The 11,790-nt window shown below is 38.8% G+C and overlaps 1 pseudogene; it reads left to right on the top strand.

Annotated features, from left to right (window-relative positions):
* Positions 1 to 7,611: 7,611 nt before the first annotated feature.
* On the top strand, positions 7,612 to 7,931 carry LOC116874534 (annotated as a pseudogene).
* Positions 7,932 to 11,790: the final 3,859 nt, after the last annotated feature.

Genomic DNA, 11,790 nt, shown 5'->3' on the forward strand with positions numbered 1-11,790 from the left:
AAAAAACACCTCTGTTAATAAACAGACTGAGAAATGATAGATGATGGAATTAGCAAATATAGACCTTAAGGTTAGTTAAAACATAACTATGCTGAAATTCTCAAGGATTTAATGAAAATCTGAGCACCATGGAGAGAAAAATGGAAGAGAAAAACTTCTAGAAATGAAGAACACAGTATTTGAAATAAACATCTGCTGGATAGGATTAAGAATAGATTAGAAACCTCAGAAGAAAAGATGAGTGAACCTGAAGACATAACAATAAACTCTACCTAGGCTGAAGCACAGACAGAAACAAAGACTGGAAATTGCTTTTGGCTAGAGAACTCCCTCCTCCAAGTTTAAACACCTGCTAGGCGGGAGGGACAACCACAACCCAATAACTATTTGATGTGGATACAGTCATCCCAGGATGGGGTCACAGCTGGCAGCCTTCAGAAGCCTATACTCTTGGCAGCTGGGAGGGGATGCATACCCTAGTCTTGAAAAAGGACTAAGAAACTATACCTCAGTACTGACTATACTTTTTTTTTCATTTTAAATAATCTAGAATTGATTATGAAGTATTACAAAAACAAAACCCTGGTTTATGCAAATCCTTCTGTAAAAACCCATTTAAAAAGAAAAAAATCACAATGGTCTTTTATGTTTACTTTTGATACATAGACTTCCTCTAAATTCTTACTACATTTTTAAAAAAGTTTATAAAGTGAGTTTAGATGTAACTATAAATTATTTGGAAACAAAGCTGTTTTTTTTCTTGATAAATGAGCTCTGAGAAGGTAGACATTTTTGTTGTTGTTGCTGTTGTTCATTGTTGTATCCCAAGTATCTAGAATAGGGCTGTGTATACCTAAGTAAATGCTGAATGAACTAATCAATGAATGGATTAGGCTCTATTACACATGAAATGGTGTTTCCTATTGTTTTCCTCAAGGTGGTGCTGTGTACAGTATAAAGGTCATTTAAACAGTATCATTTTTTTTCCTAATATAGCCTTGATAGCTAATAAATTTCCTTTCATTACACTTTATTTATTTATTTTTTGGTTTAACCCTCCATCTTTCGGACCTCCTGATCTCTTAGATTTATGTTCTGTACTGGAAGAGGCAAACAAGATTGTCAAGGGTGTTGGCTTTCTTATCTTTTCTCCCCACCATTTATCTCTACCTAATTGTACAGACAAACCTTCCTTTGAATGCTTCTTAAGAGATTACATTACAATATATTACATATATTGTCTCATTTCCACCTATTGTGTCTATCATTTATTATAGCAGGATTTATCTGACAGCATTTGATACATTTCACACTAAATTTTCCATTTTTCTGTTTCTTATTTTTTTCTAGATGTTTGTCTAGTATTTTTCCACCTTCAAATTTTAAACCAACTAGTCTTTTTTTCCCAAAAATAATAGCTCTATTGAGATATATTGGCATAGAATAAACTGATATTTATTTGTTTATTTTTTGAGAGTTGGGGGAAGAGGCAGAGATGGAGGGAGAGAAATCTTAGGCTCCACACTCAGTGAGGAGTTCCATGTGGGCCTCCATCTCACAACCCTGAGATCATGACCTGAGCCAAAATCAAGAGTCAGACACTTAACTGACTGAGCCGCTGATGTGCCCCAATAAAGTGGTATTTGAATTTACAATTTAATGTTTAACATATGCATTTATCTTTGAAACCATCACTACAATCAAGATAATGAGCATAGCATTACTCTCAAAAGTTTCTTCATTTCCCTTAGTAATGCCCCCACTCCATCCCTCCCTTTCCCTACCCCATCATCTGAAGGCAACCACTGATACACTTTCTGTCACTATAGATTAGTTTTTACTTTCTAGAGTTTTATGTACATGGAATCATACACTATTCACTCTTTTTATTCTGGATTCTTTCACTCATTGTAATTATATATATCAATAATTCATTTCTTCTTATTACTATCTAGTATTTCATTGTATGAATATACCACAATTTGCTTATCTATTAACTTACTGATGACTCTGGGTTTCTTCTGAGTTTTTGGTTATTACAAATAAACTTGCTGTGAACATTTGTGCATAGACTTCTGCATGGATGCTTTTGTTTCTCTTGGGTAAACATCTAGGGGTGGAATGGCTTGATCTAATGGTAAATGCATATTTAACTTTTAAAGAAACTGTCAAACTGTTTTCCCAAGTGGATGTACTATTTAACATTCCCACCAACAGTATATGAGAATTTTAGTTTCTTCACATCCTTGCTAGCAGTTGGTATGGAAAATCTTCTTAATTTAACTATTCTAATATGCTTACAGTGGCGACTGGTCTCTTTATTTTCAGTGTCTTGTGTTTAGATATTTAGTTTTCCATGAATTTTCTTTGCACTTGATTTGGTCCCTTAGTCTTTTATAATGTTACTATAGTTAGATATCTGGCTTTCCTCCTGGCCTCTTAATGAGATTCTTTCAACACAGATCTTTGTTAATTAGGACATAGGCTAGAACTTTTACAAAATGGAAACTTTTATAATTTTATTATCTGGATTAGTGTTTCCCAGCTCCAGGGGGCCTGTTAAAACTCAGAACATCTGCAGTGGATAAGGGCATGTATGGGGCCTAGCAACATACTTTTTGAGTTTACAAGTCAGGTAGATATAAATAAGCACAGTGTTGAAATAAATGCTTTTATTAATTAGGGATCATGAACTTTTTGTTACTTTCACATAGTTTTAGCAATGGGAGAAGTGTTGGGAAATCTCTAGTTCTCAAATTTTCTGATCCAGAGAAGGCATCCCAATTTCCCAAATTCTCACAGTATAAAGGGCAGAAATAGTGCTAAAACTTCTTGGTTCCCTGTGCTTTTTCTAATACATTGTATTCTTTTGCAATTTCAATTTAATTTTAGATTATTTCTTTATTAAATCAATGTATTTGGCAAAAAATTTTTAGTATCTTTATTTTATAATTTTTCAATCTTTTGGGAATAGGAAAAACACTGTTGAGTGACAAGCAGAGCCAATTAAGTATATTGACTCTGGGGAAGAAACTAAACTAAAACTCACATAGTTGTATTCCTTTCTTGGATAAATAAACATGGATAAGAAAACATCACAATCACAGTCATCATTGTGGCCATCGTCATCATCATCACTGATTGTTGGTTTAGTCATTTAATTAATTAATATCAATCCTTGAAAATTAATCAGGTCTTCTAAGACTGGTGAGAAATACAATTGTTGGTCAAATACCATAAGAACATGTGCAAGTTGGTTGAGTCAGAGGACATTGGAAAAGAGCTTCAGTCTAGTGCCATAAATATACTTGCCCAGTTCAGTCCATTATATGACAGCAAATGGGTCTGAGACTTTCTGCCAGTTAGAAGGACTAACCTTGTAAGAGAAGCAGAGTGTACTCAGAAGATATTATCTCCGACTTCTCTTGACTAGAGATATACCACCAAGCATCTTGCATGAAGAGGGTTTTTTGATCTAATGGTAAATGCATGTAGGTAAATGCATGTAGGTAAATCTGACAAATCAAAGTTGAGAATGGAAAAGACATACTTCACCTCAAACCAATTATTGCCTTTATTGATTCAGGGCCAACTTACCTATTAGGCACAATAGGTATAGGTACGTGCCTATAGTATTTTTAGAGATCCATGAAAGTCTTTTAATTTCTTTTAAATTTATAAGAAAAAGAATTTTTTTTTTTTTTTTTAGAAAAAGAAGAACTTGGGGTTATGGACATTGGGGAGGGTGTGTGCTATGGTGAGTGCTGTGAAGTGTGTAAACCTGGCAATTCACAGACCTGTACCCCTGGGGATAAAAATACATTATATGTTTATAAAAAAATAAAAAAATTTAATAAAAAAAAAAAAAGAACTTTAGGGGTCATTTACATGTCTTGTTTCTCATATTAGCAAAAACCCAATTGTTAGGCCCTATGAAAATCTATCATATTTTGCCTAAAACAGAAAAAACTTAAATACTGAAATCTTTAAAATAATATAATTTTCATATTAATATTACTATGGTGGGAGGGACCTATGAAAGCAAAAAGGGGTTCATGAAAGTCACAGTGCTGCCCTGCATTGATCCATTGATTTTCAGTATATTTGCTACTACTTGATGGATTCACCCATTGCTAAACTTTGGTTCCAGTACTTTTTTAGGGTGGTGAATTCTAATAAACTCCCTAAACAACAGTGCTGCTAGATGTAAACTTTTGATTGTTTTCTAGTTATTTGCAAATTGTGGCCAATGGAACATTTCTTTTTTTTAAGATTTTATTTATTTATTTGACAGAGAGAGAGAGATCACAAGAAGGTAGAGAGGCAGGCAGAGAAAGAGGAAGAGAAGCAGGCTCCCCGCTGAACAGAGAGCCCGATGCGGGGCTCAATCCCAGGACCCTGGGATCATGACCTGAGCCGAAGGCAGAGGCTTTAACTCACTGAGCCATCCAGGTGCCCCACAATGGAACATTTCTAATGTCACTTGCTCTTTTAGCTCCCAAATTGTGCCCCAGTCCCCAAATTTTCCTGGTGTTCTTTCCTACAGAGCATATTCTAGAACACTCAAACAATACAAAATAGAGTGTCAGGGAAACCTGTCATGGACAAATAATGATAATTTACAGTTGCAAATTTCATTACTATTTAGTCATTCAAACAATTATAGAAAAGAGTAAAGTTAAGTTAATGGTGGACCATTGAAAAGAAATGATCTTTTAGGGACATTTATGAGATTCCTTTCTGCCTATCACATTTGTGTACTTTGAGTGAGAAGTAGAGCCAGGTGTAGAGAACGGCCAGAGAAACAGCAGGACTCATTCTGAAAATGCTAGTGCTAACATTTAGGCCCTCCCTGGCCATCACCAATGTCCAGTGAATTTCTTTATGCAATTACTTATTTAGAAGATTAGTTTTCTCTCTGTAATTTCAAATCTTAGTGCCACAAAGTCAAAAAGTTCGAGTTAAAATGAAAGAATAATTCATTAAGAAAAAAAAAAAAACAAGGATCTTAGAGGCTGGCAATTAGATAATATTTAAGCATGATCTTACACCAACTTTAAGACTAGGTGCTAATTATTTATTGCAATTCTGCATCAGGAAGATTTTTTTTTTTAATTTTATTCTATTTATCTATTTGACAGAGAGAGGTCACAAGTAGGCAGAAAGGCAGGCAGAGAGAGAAGGAAGCAGGCTCCCCGTTGAGCAGAGAGCCCGAAGCAGGGCTCAATCCCAGGACCCCGGGATCATGACCCAAGCTGAAGGCAGAGGATGAACCCACCGAGCCACCCAGGTGCCCCTGCATCAGGAAGATTTTTGACAAGGGTCTTTAGATATACTGTAGCCAATAGCCCTGATTTAAACACAAGGCAGTGTTTTGGTGGGGGCAGGGGAGTTGAATTCTACCTGCTTCAATGTCAAAAATATAACTTATTCCTTTCCTATCCATCCTTGGGCAGCTTGGCAAGAGCTGATTTCCTGATTATATCCACCTTTTCCTGCTCCACATTATTTTTCAAGCATGTTGATTTCCCTTGTAAGCCAGAGACTAGTCATTTCAATGTAGCTTTTAAAAAATTCTTTTGTAGTTTAATTAAATCTTCTTGTTTTTAGGAAATGCCTTATATTCTTTCTGAATGGAAGAGTCTAAAAGGCTAGACACTGGAGGAAAGTTAGCTGCATTTAGGTAGTAAAAGTCAAATTCCTGAATTCCTATCTATTAGAGACATAGTTTGAAATCTGTGCCTAGCAGACTTTTCAGAGGATCTCTTTCACGATTATTGAACATGCATACTAATGTGATTATAAAGCTGTTTTAAAATGATAGTTTACATAGTGTTGGTCAACATCACTGTCATCAACAAAGACACTAGTCTGAGCTGGGAGTCATAACATAGAGTTAGGAAAGGTTGTCGCCACAAAGTGACGGCTTCCTTGGGTCCATTCGGTGCTGGGACCAAAAGTTCTTCAAGAGTTCAGAGAAGGGAAGGGAGTAAATCCAGGGTGGGAGCAAGGAGGGGATGGATTGTAAATGAGAGAAGGGGTTGAAGGAGGGAACTGAGGGGAAAGCAAAGGTGTAACCGTTGGGAAGCAGGATGAATCATTGGTAATGATTGATGAGAACATAAGTAATTGAATGGCAAATTTTACAAATGTAAAGGACAGGAAGAGATAATCAGATCTAGCCTCCTAGATGAAGGCAGGTAAGGTCTTACTATCCCATTTTACAGATAAAACATCTGAGGCCAAAATATCTGGAGAGGTCAAATGAGGGGACTAAGTCCTTAGTCCAGTGATTTTTCCCCAAACTTCCAGAAGAGATTTTTAAATGTAGACTTTGGGGCTCAAACCCTAGGGAGTCTGACTCGGGGGATGGGACCTGGGATGTCCATTTTTTTGTGATAACCTCAGTTGGTTTTCAGATGGGAGAACCTCACCAAAGAGATTGTGCTTTGATATAATAGGTTCTCAGGGAACACCTTTTGCCATATTCACATTTTAAAATGAATCCTAATAAGTTTTCATTAACTCTGGGTAGATGGACAAATGGGGTTTATCCCATTACTGGCATTTTTTTATCCATCTTCCTAGTTCTCAAAAAATTTTTCACAACCAGAAAATGGAGGCCATCCATCACTGCTCAGGAATTTAAAAAGATGGACAAATATGTGGGTCCTCAATACAACAGCATGATAAGGGTCCGGCAGAAGACCTGAGAGCATGGAAGAAAGTAGAATACTAAGTTAAAACCCTAGGTTTGAGTCCTGACTTGCCACTTACTGCTTATTAATGCTGTTTAAGTATTTTAATCCATATGCTAGATTATCATGTATATACTTGGGCCAATAAGACTTCTACTGATTATGTTCCAAGATTATGGAAAGGATAAAAGGAGATTGTGTGGCAATTCTCTAAAACTATGAAGACCAACACAAGTTTTTTGAAAAGTGGTAATAAGGATCAGTGACTTTATGTAATTACTATCATATTCCTACTGTAAGTAAGCCATTGTAGAAGTTACAGGGAAGAAGGATCCTCAGCTCTGCTCTCAAGCAGGCCCAAGCCCATAGATGAGTTATACCCTTCCCAGTTTGCTCATTCCTATTGTTTTGTGGTCCCTGACATTGATCAGAGAATGCAGCCACTGAAAAGCAATGCCTTGACTGTCCCCTTCTCCAAGTTTAAGACATGGAACAATTAATGAGAGGCTGAAAAGAACTGTAAATGTTTTATTCCTTTTGCTACCTCTTTTTTCCTCTTCCTCTGTAGGCTGAAGAGGTCTAGAGACTTGTGTGCATTCTTGGGAAATACAACACTGGGAAAGTTTTAAGAAGGCCATAGTAGGGGCCTGGGAAAGGAAATGCAGACTTGCTAGTATAATCTCCTTCCAGATCAGGCTCTTTCAGACAAGTAAAGGGTCTTTTTGAAGTTTCTGCATTTCGTGGCTTATCTCATTAGGGCTGAAGTCATGATAGTGGTGGTGGATGGAAGAATGTATGTTTGGCTCCACTTAATATACTTTTTTGGACCCTAAGCAGAGGGATAAGCAGCTGCATTCAAAGCTAGATTTGAAGCAGTGAAGGAATCCTATTGAAAACAAGTTTACAATGAGCTATGGTGGCTGGAGTGAGGACAGGACAGGCGTTTAGAAAGTTTCTTCCCCTCTTTGACTGAGTTTTAGTTGAAAAGAGTGCAGCTGACACTGTAACCAAAGGAGGCATTATGCTTCCAGAAAAATCTCAAGGAAAAGTATTGCAAAGAACAGGAGTAGCCGTTGGACTGGGTTCTAAAGGAAGGGGTGGAGAGATTCAACCAGTAAGCGTGAAAGTTGGAGACAAAGTTCTCCCAGAATATGGAGCACTGAAGTAGTTCTAGAAGACAAGAATTATTTCTGATTTAGAGATGGTGACATTCTTGGAAAGAATGTAGACTGAAATTAATCATTTTTTTAAAAATTTAATTTCTTTTCAGTGTAATAGAATTCATTGTTTATGCACCACATGCAGTGCTCCATGCAATATGTGCCCTCCATAGTACCCACCACCAGGCTCCCCCAACCTCCCACCACCCGCCCCTTCAAAATCCTCAGATTGTTTTTCAGAGTCCATAGTCTCTCAATGGTTCATCTCCCCCTCCATCACATGAAGCTTCCAATTCCACTAAAGTGAAATTTCATCATGTAAATAATTTCCACGTTTCTGTTTTATAATAAACAAATGGTATCCAAGCTAAATAATAATAATAATAATAAAGCAAGTTTACAAACAGTATAAGTCAGGATGTGATTTGTGCAATGGTATTTCAGAGAAGGGAGACTGCTATCAACAGGACATGTATTTTTGCAAAAAGCAAATGACAGTAAACAGTGATACAGTAGTAAAGAGAGTGGGGTATGGAAAACCACAAGACTACAGGACCATAGAGCCTCTCTGTGTGATCCCTGACAAACTGCACTTCTGGGGACCCTTTATGCCCATCTTAATTCACTCTCCCTTCATCCTTCTGTAATTAGTATTAATTGCATTAAGCTTCTAATGGTCTTCTAGTCACAACTGCCAGTCACTCTTTAAACCAGGTCACTCTGCAACCAGAATTAGTTCATTAAAACTGGAATCTGATTTCACAACTAACTCTCCTATCAGAAAGACCTCACGACTCTCCTTTTGGTGACAAATGCCTTCACCTGATCTATGGTTCCAGAACCTCCCTCCACTGACCTTTCTCCCAGCATAGAAACTTTATGCACTCATCTCCACTCCCACCCCAGACTTTTGGCACTAAAACATGTACTTTCTGTTTTATTTTATTTTATTTTTTAAATTTTATTTATTTGACAGACAGAGATCACAAGTAGGCGGAGAGGCAGGCAGAGAGAGAGGAGGAAGCAGGCTCCCCACTGAGCAGAGAGTGTGATGCTGGGCTCATGCGGGGCTCAACCCCAGGACTCTGAGATCATGACCTGAGCTGAAGGCAGAGGCTTAACCCACTGAGCCACCCAGGTGCCCCTATTTTGTTTTTTTAAATCACCGCACATATATGCCTCTTCACACTCCCTAGAATGCTCTTTCTTTCCTTCTTCCTCTAACTGGCAAAATTGTGTTATCCTGCAATACTCAGCTGGAGTGACACGTTCTCAGGGAATTCTTTCTTGACTCTCTGGTTGAACTGGTCCTTCCCTAATAATAATGGACTAAATACTTCTAGATGGCAGGAGGGGTTTTCATTTGAAGGCTTTTCTGGAATTTCCAGGCCAAGTGGCTCGGCAGCCCTATTATTGCCAGGTTTATGCTTCAAAATGGATTCTCTTTATCTTCCTGGAGGTAGACAGTAGAGTTCATGTGTGTTCTTGGGCTATTCTCCTCACATGAATGCTTAAACAACAGGAATTATAAGTAGGCTCACATTTTAACCACAGGCAAAAGTCACCCTCTTTTGTACTTCCAAGTTCTTAAAAGATCTCTTGTTGGAAGACTGCCCAGTTGTTCAACCACAGTAAATTAGAGGAAAATTTTTCAGAGGCTACAAGTACTGCTTTGAAAAATGTTCTAAGAACATCCTTTCATCCTTTGGAAACGAGTAAAATCTCCCTCCGAGGTGCAACAGAGTTTCTGACCGAACAATGAGCTTTAACAGGCAACCCCAGGGAGCATTCATTAAACTCAGAAGAAATCAGTGGCGGAGCCAGACCCACTTTTCGTGATAACTAATGACACGATGTTCTGTTTCTGTAGGACTTTCTTTCCCCTTTACCTCTTTAAATCTCATTTTAAGTCACATAAACTATCTTCTCTGCTGTAGTCATTAGACCTGGTTCTGGTCTGGTGGACAAGGTCCAGGATCCCTTTTCTCATTGTTATTATACAATTTCTAATTATTATTTATTTCCTCCAAAGTTCTTATCCCACCCCAGATCTCCTCCCACCCCAAACAGATCCTTTCTTGGATTAGATCCTTTTCAGGCCCAATAAACCCCACACATCCTGGCCGATGCGCAAGTGGAAAAATGATGATCCTTGCTTTATGAACTGGAAGCACAAGAATTACATGGTTAAAGGGCGTTCCCTAGATTTCTGAGGCAAATGAGAGAGGAGCTAGAAAAGACTCTGATGCGAGCGATTAGATCAAAGGTAATTCTTTGTCCCAAATCAGGCGGCTTTCTGCACTTTCTGCATGGTGCGCACTTCGTAAAGCATCAGGTTAAGAAGTGCTGTGGTCATCGTTAGCCATCCCTTCTCAAGGCCATCTCTTATTAGCATTAAGTTGTGAGAGAGACCTCTCCTCTTTCATCTCAGGCTCTTTGTTTTCAGAACCTTTCTACAGCAATTCAGTTCAATAGAATGGCAACTCAGCTATCCCTTTGTAATTACACTGGGAAGGATTTGTGACTAATTGTCTCATTTATTCTAGCAGCAGAAGGTCAAGTTACCAGGAAGGTGATGTTAGGCAATGGGTCCCAGGTAGGATGTCACAGTCCGTCCCTTGGGTGGACTCCCTACTCAACCCTAGACCTTCAGGTTTCTGGAGGGATGAGGTCTCAAAGACTAATTTTAGGAAGTTCCGCAAGCCAGTTACATGACTCGTCAAGTTCAAGAACTACTTTTCTAGTGGTCTCTTGCAGGGCCTCTCAAAGTCACTATCCCTTGGGGAGATGGCAAAAAGCGCAGATTTGATTTTCAACTGCAAGGGATTCTGACTGCTGGGAGGGGTCTAGAAATAGTGAGGGGTCTAGAAATAGGCATTTTTAACAAGCCCCCAGGGTGCTTCTGAAACATGTGACCAATGTACGTCTGTTGAGGAAACACTGCTCCGTTCAGGGTTTAGCAAAAAGGGAGAAGGGCATAGGTTGTGACACACTTGGGAGGTTTAGAAGTTGCCTACACAGGGACAGGTCCAGAGGTCTTCCAAAAGCTGTGTCCGTTTGCCTCCAGACCACACCAATGCCTGCGTGAGAGAGTAAGGATGGACAGGAGGACTGTCAGGGACAGGGCAGGGATTCCTGGAGTATCCTGCTTAGGATGAGGCTGGGAGAATCCTGGTTTAAAAACACAGAACCAAACAGAGGCTTATTTCCTCCCCTCTGATCTATTTCAACAGCTCCTCAGGGGCTTTCCTGCCTGGGGGGTCTTCCTGGCTTGCCTGCCTCCTTCCCCCCAATCTGAATCCAGCTCCAGCTTTCACAGTGCTGCTAGAATGATTTCTGTAAAAGGTAAATGGTTTCTTCATGGCATAAAAGTCCTCTCAGTAATTTACTGGTATGAGATCCAGACTCGGCTGCAAAGGCTCTAACGCTATCTGTCATAGAGCCCCTTCGTGAGTCTCTAGCTTTGCGTGTCACCCTGATTCACACGGTGTGAAGAACGTCCTCCTCTGGGAACACCCTTTCCATGACTGTGTGATGGACCCTTCAACTTTCAACCTTCAGCTAAAACATGATTCATCCTGTCAAGGTTTCTCTGATCTTTCCAGCCAGAATTATCATGCCCTCCAATACTCGTACCAACCTGTCCCCTAGCACCCATTACTCCATATTACATTTACTTATTTTAAAGTCTAGTCCTTTCAGTAGACTGTAACCATGTTTTAATGTTATTATCATTGATATTAATAAAAGTAAAAGTAATAGTAGTGGTTATTATACATTAACTAATTACTAGTGCGAGGTTCTGTGCTTTATGTTTTGTATGAATTATCTCACTCAATCCTTTTAACACCTGAAGAAAAAGGCCTTGCCTCTAGGAAACAGCAGGGTAGAGTTAGAACATGGGTCTGTCTTGAGAGGAGGCATTTTGCATT

The sequence above is a fragment of the Lontra canadensis genome, unplaced genomic scaffold, assembly GCF_010015895.1.
Source record: "Lontra canadensis isolate GAN:19392208 unplaced genomic scaffold, GSC_riverotter_1.0 scaffold37, whole genome shotgun sequence".
Lineage (NCBI taxonomy): Eukaryota > Metazoa > Chordata > Mammalia > Carnivora > Mustelidae > Lontra > Lontra canadensis.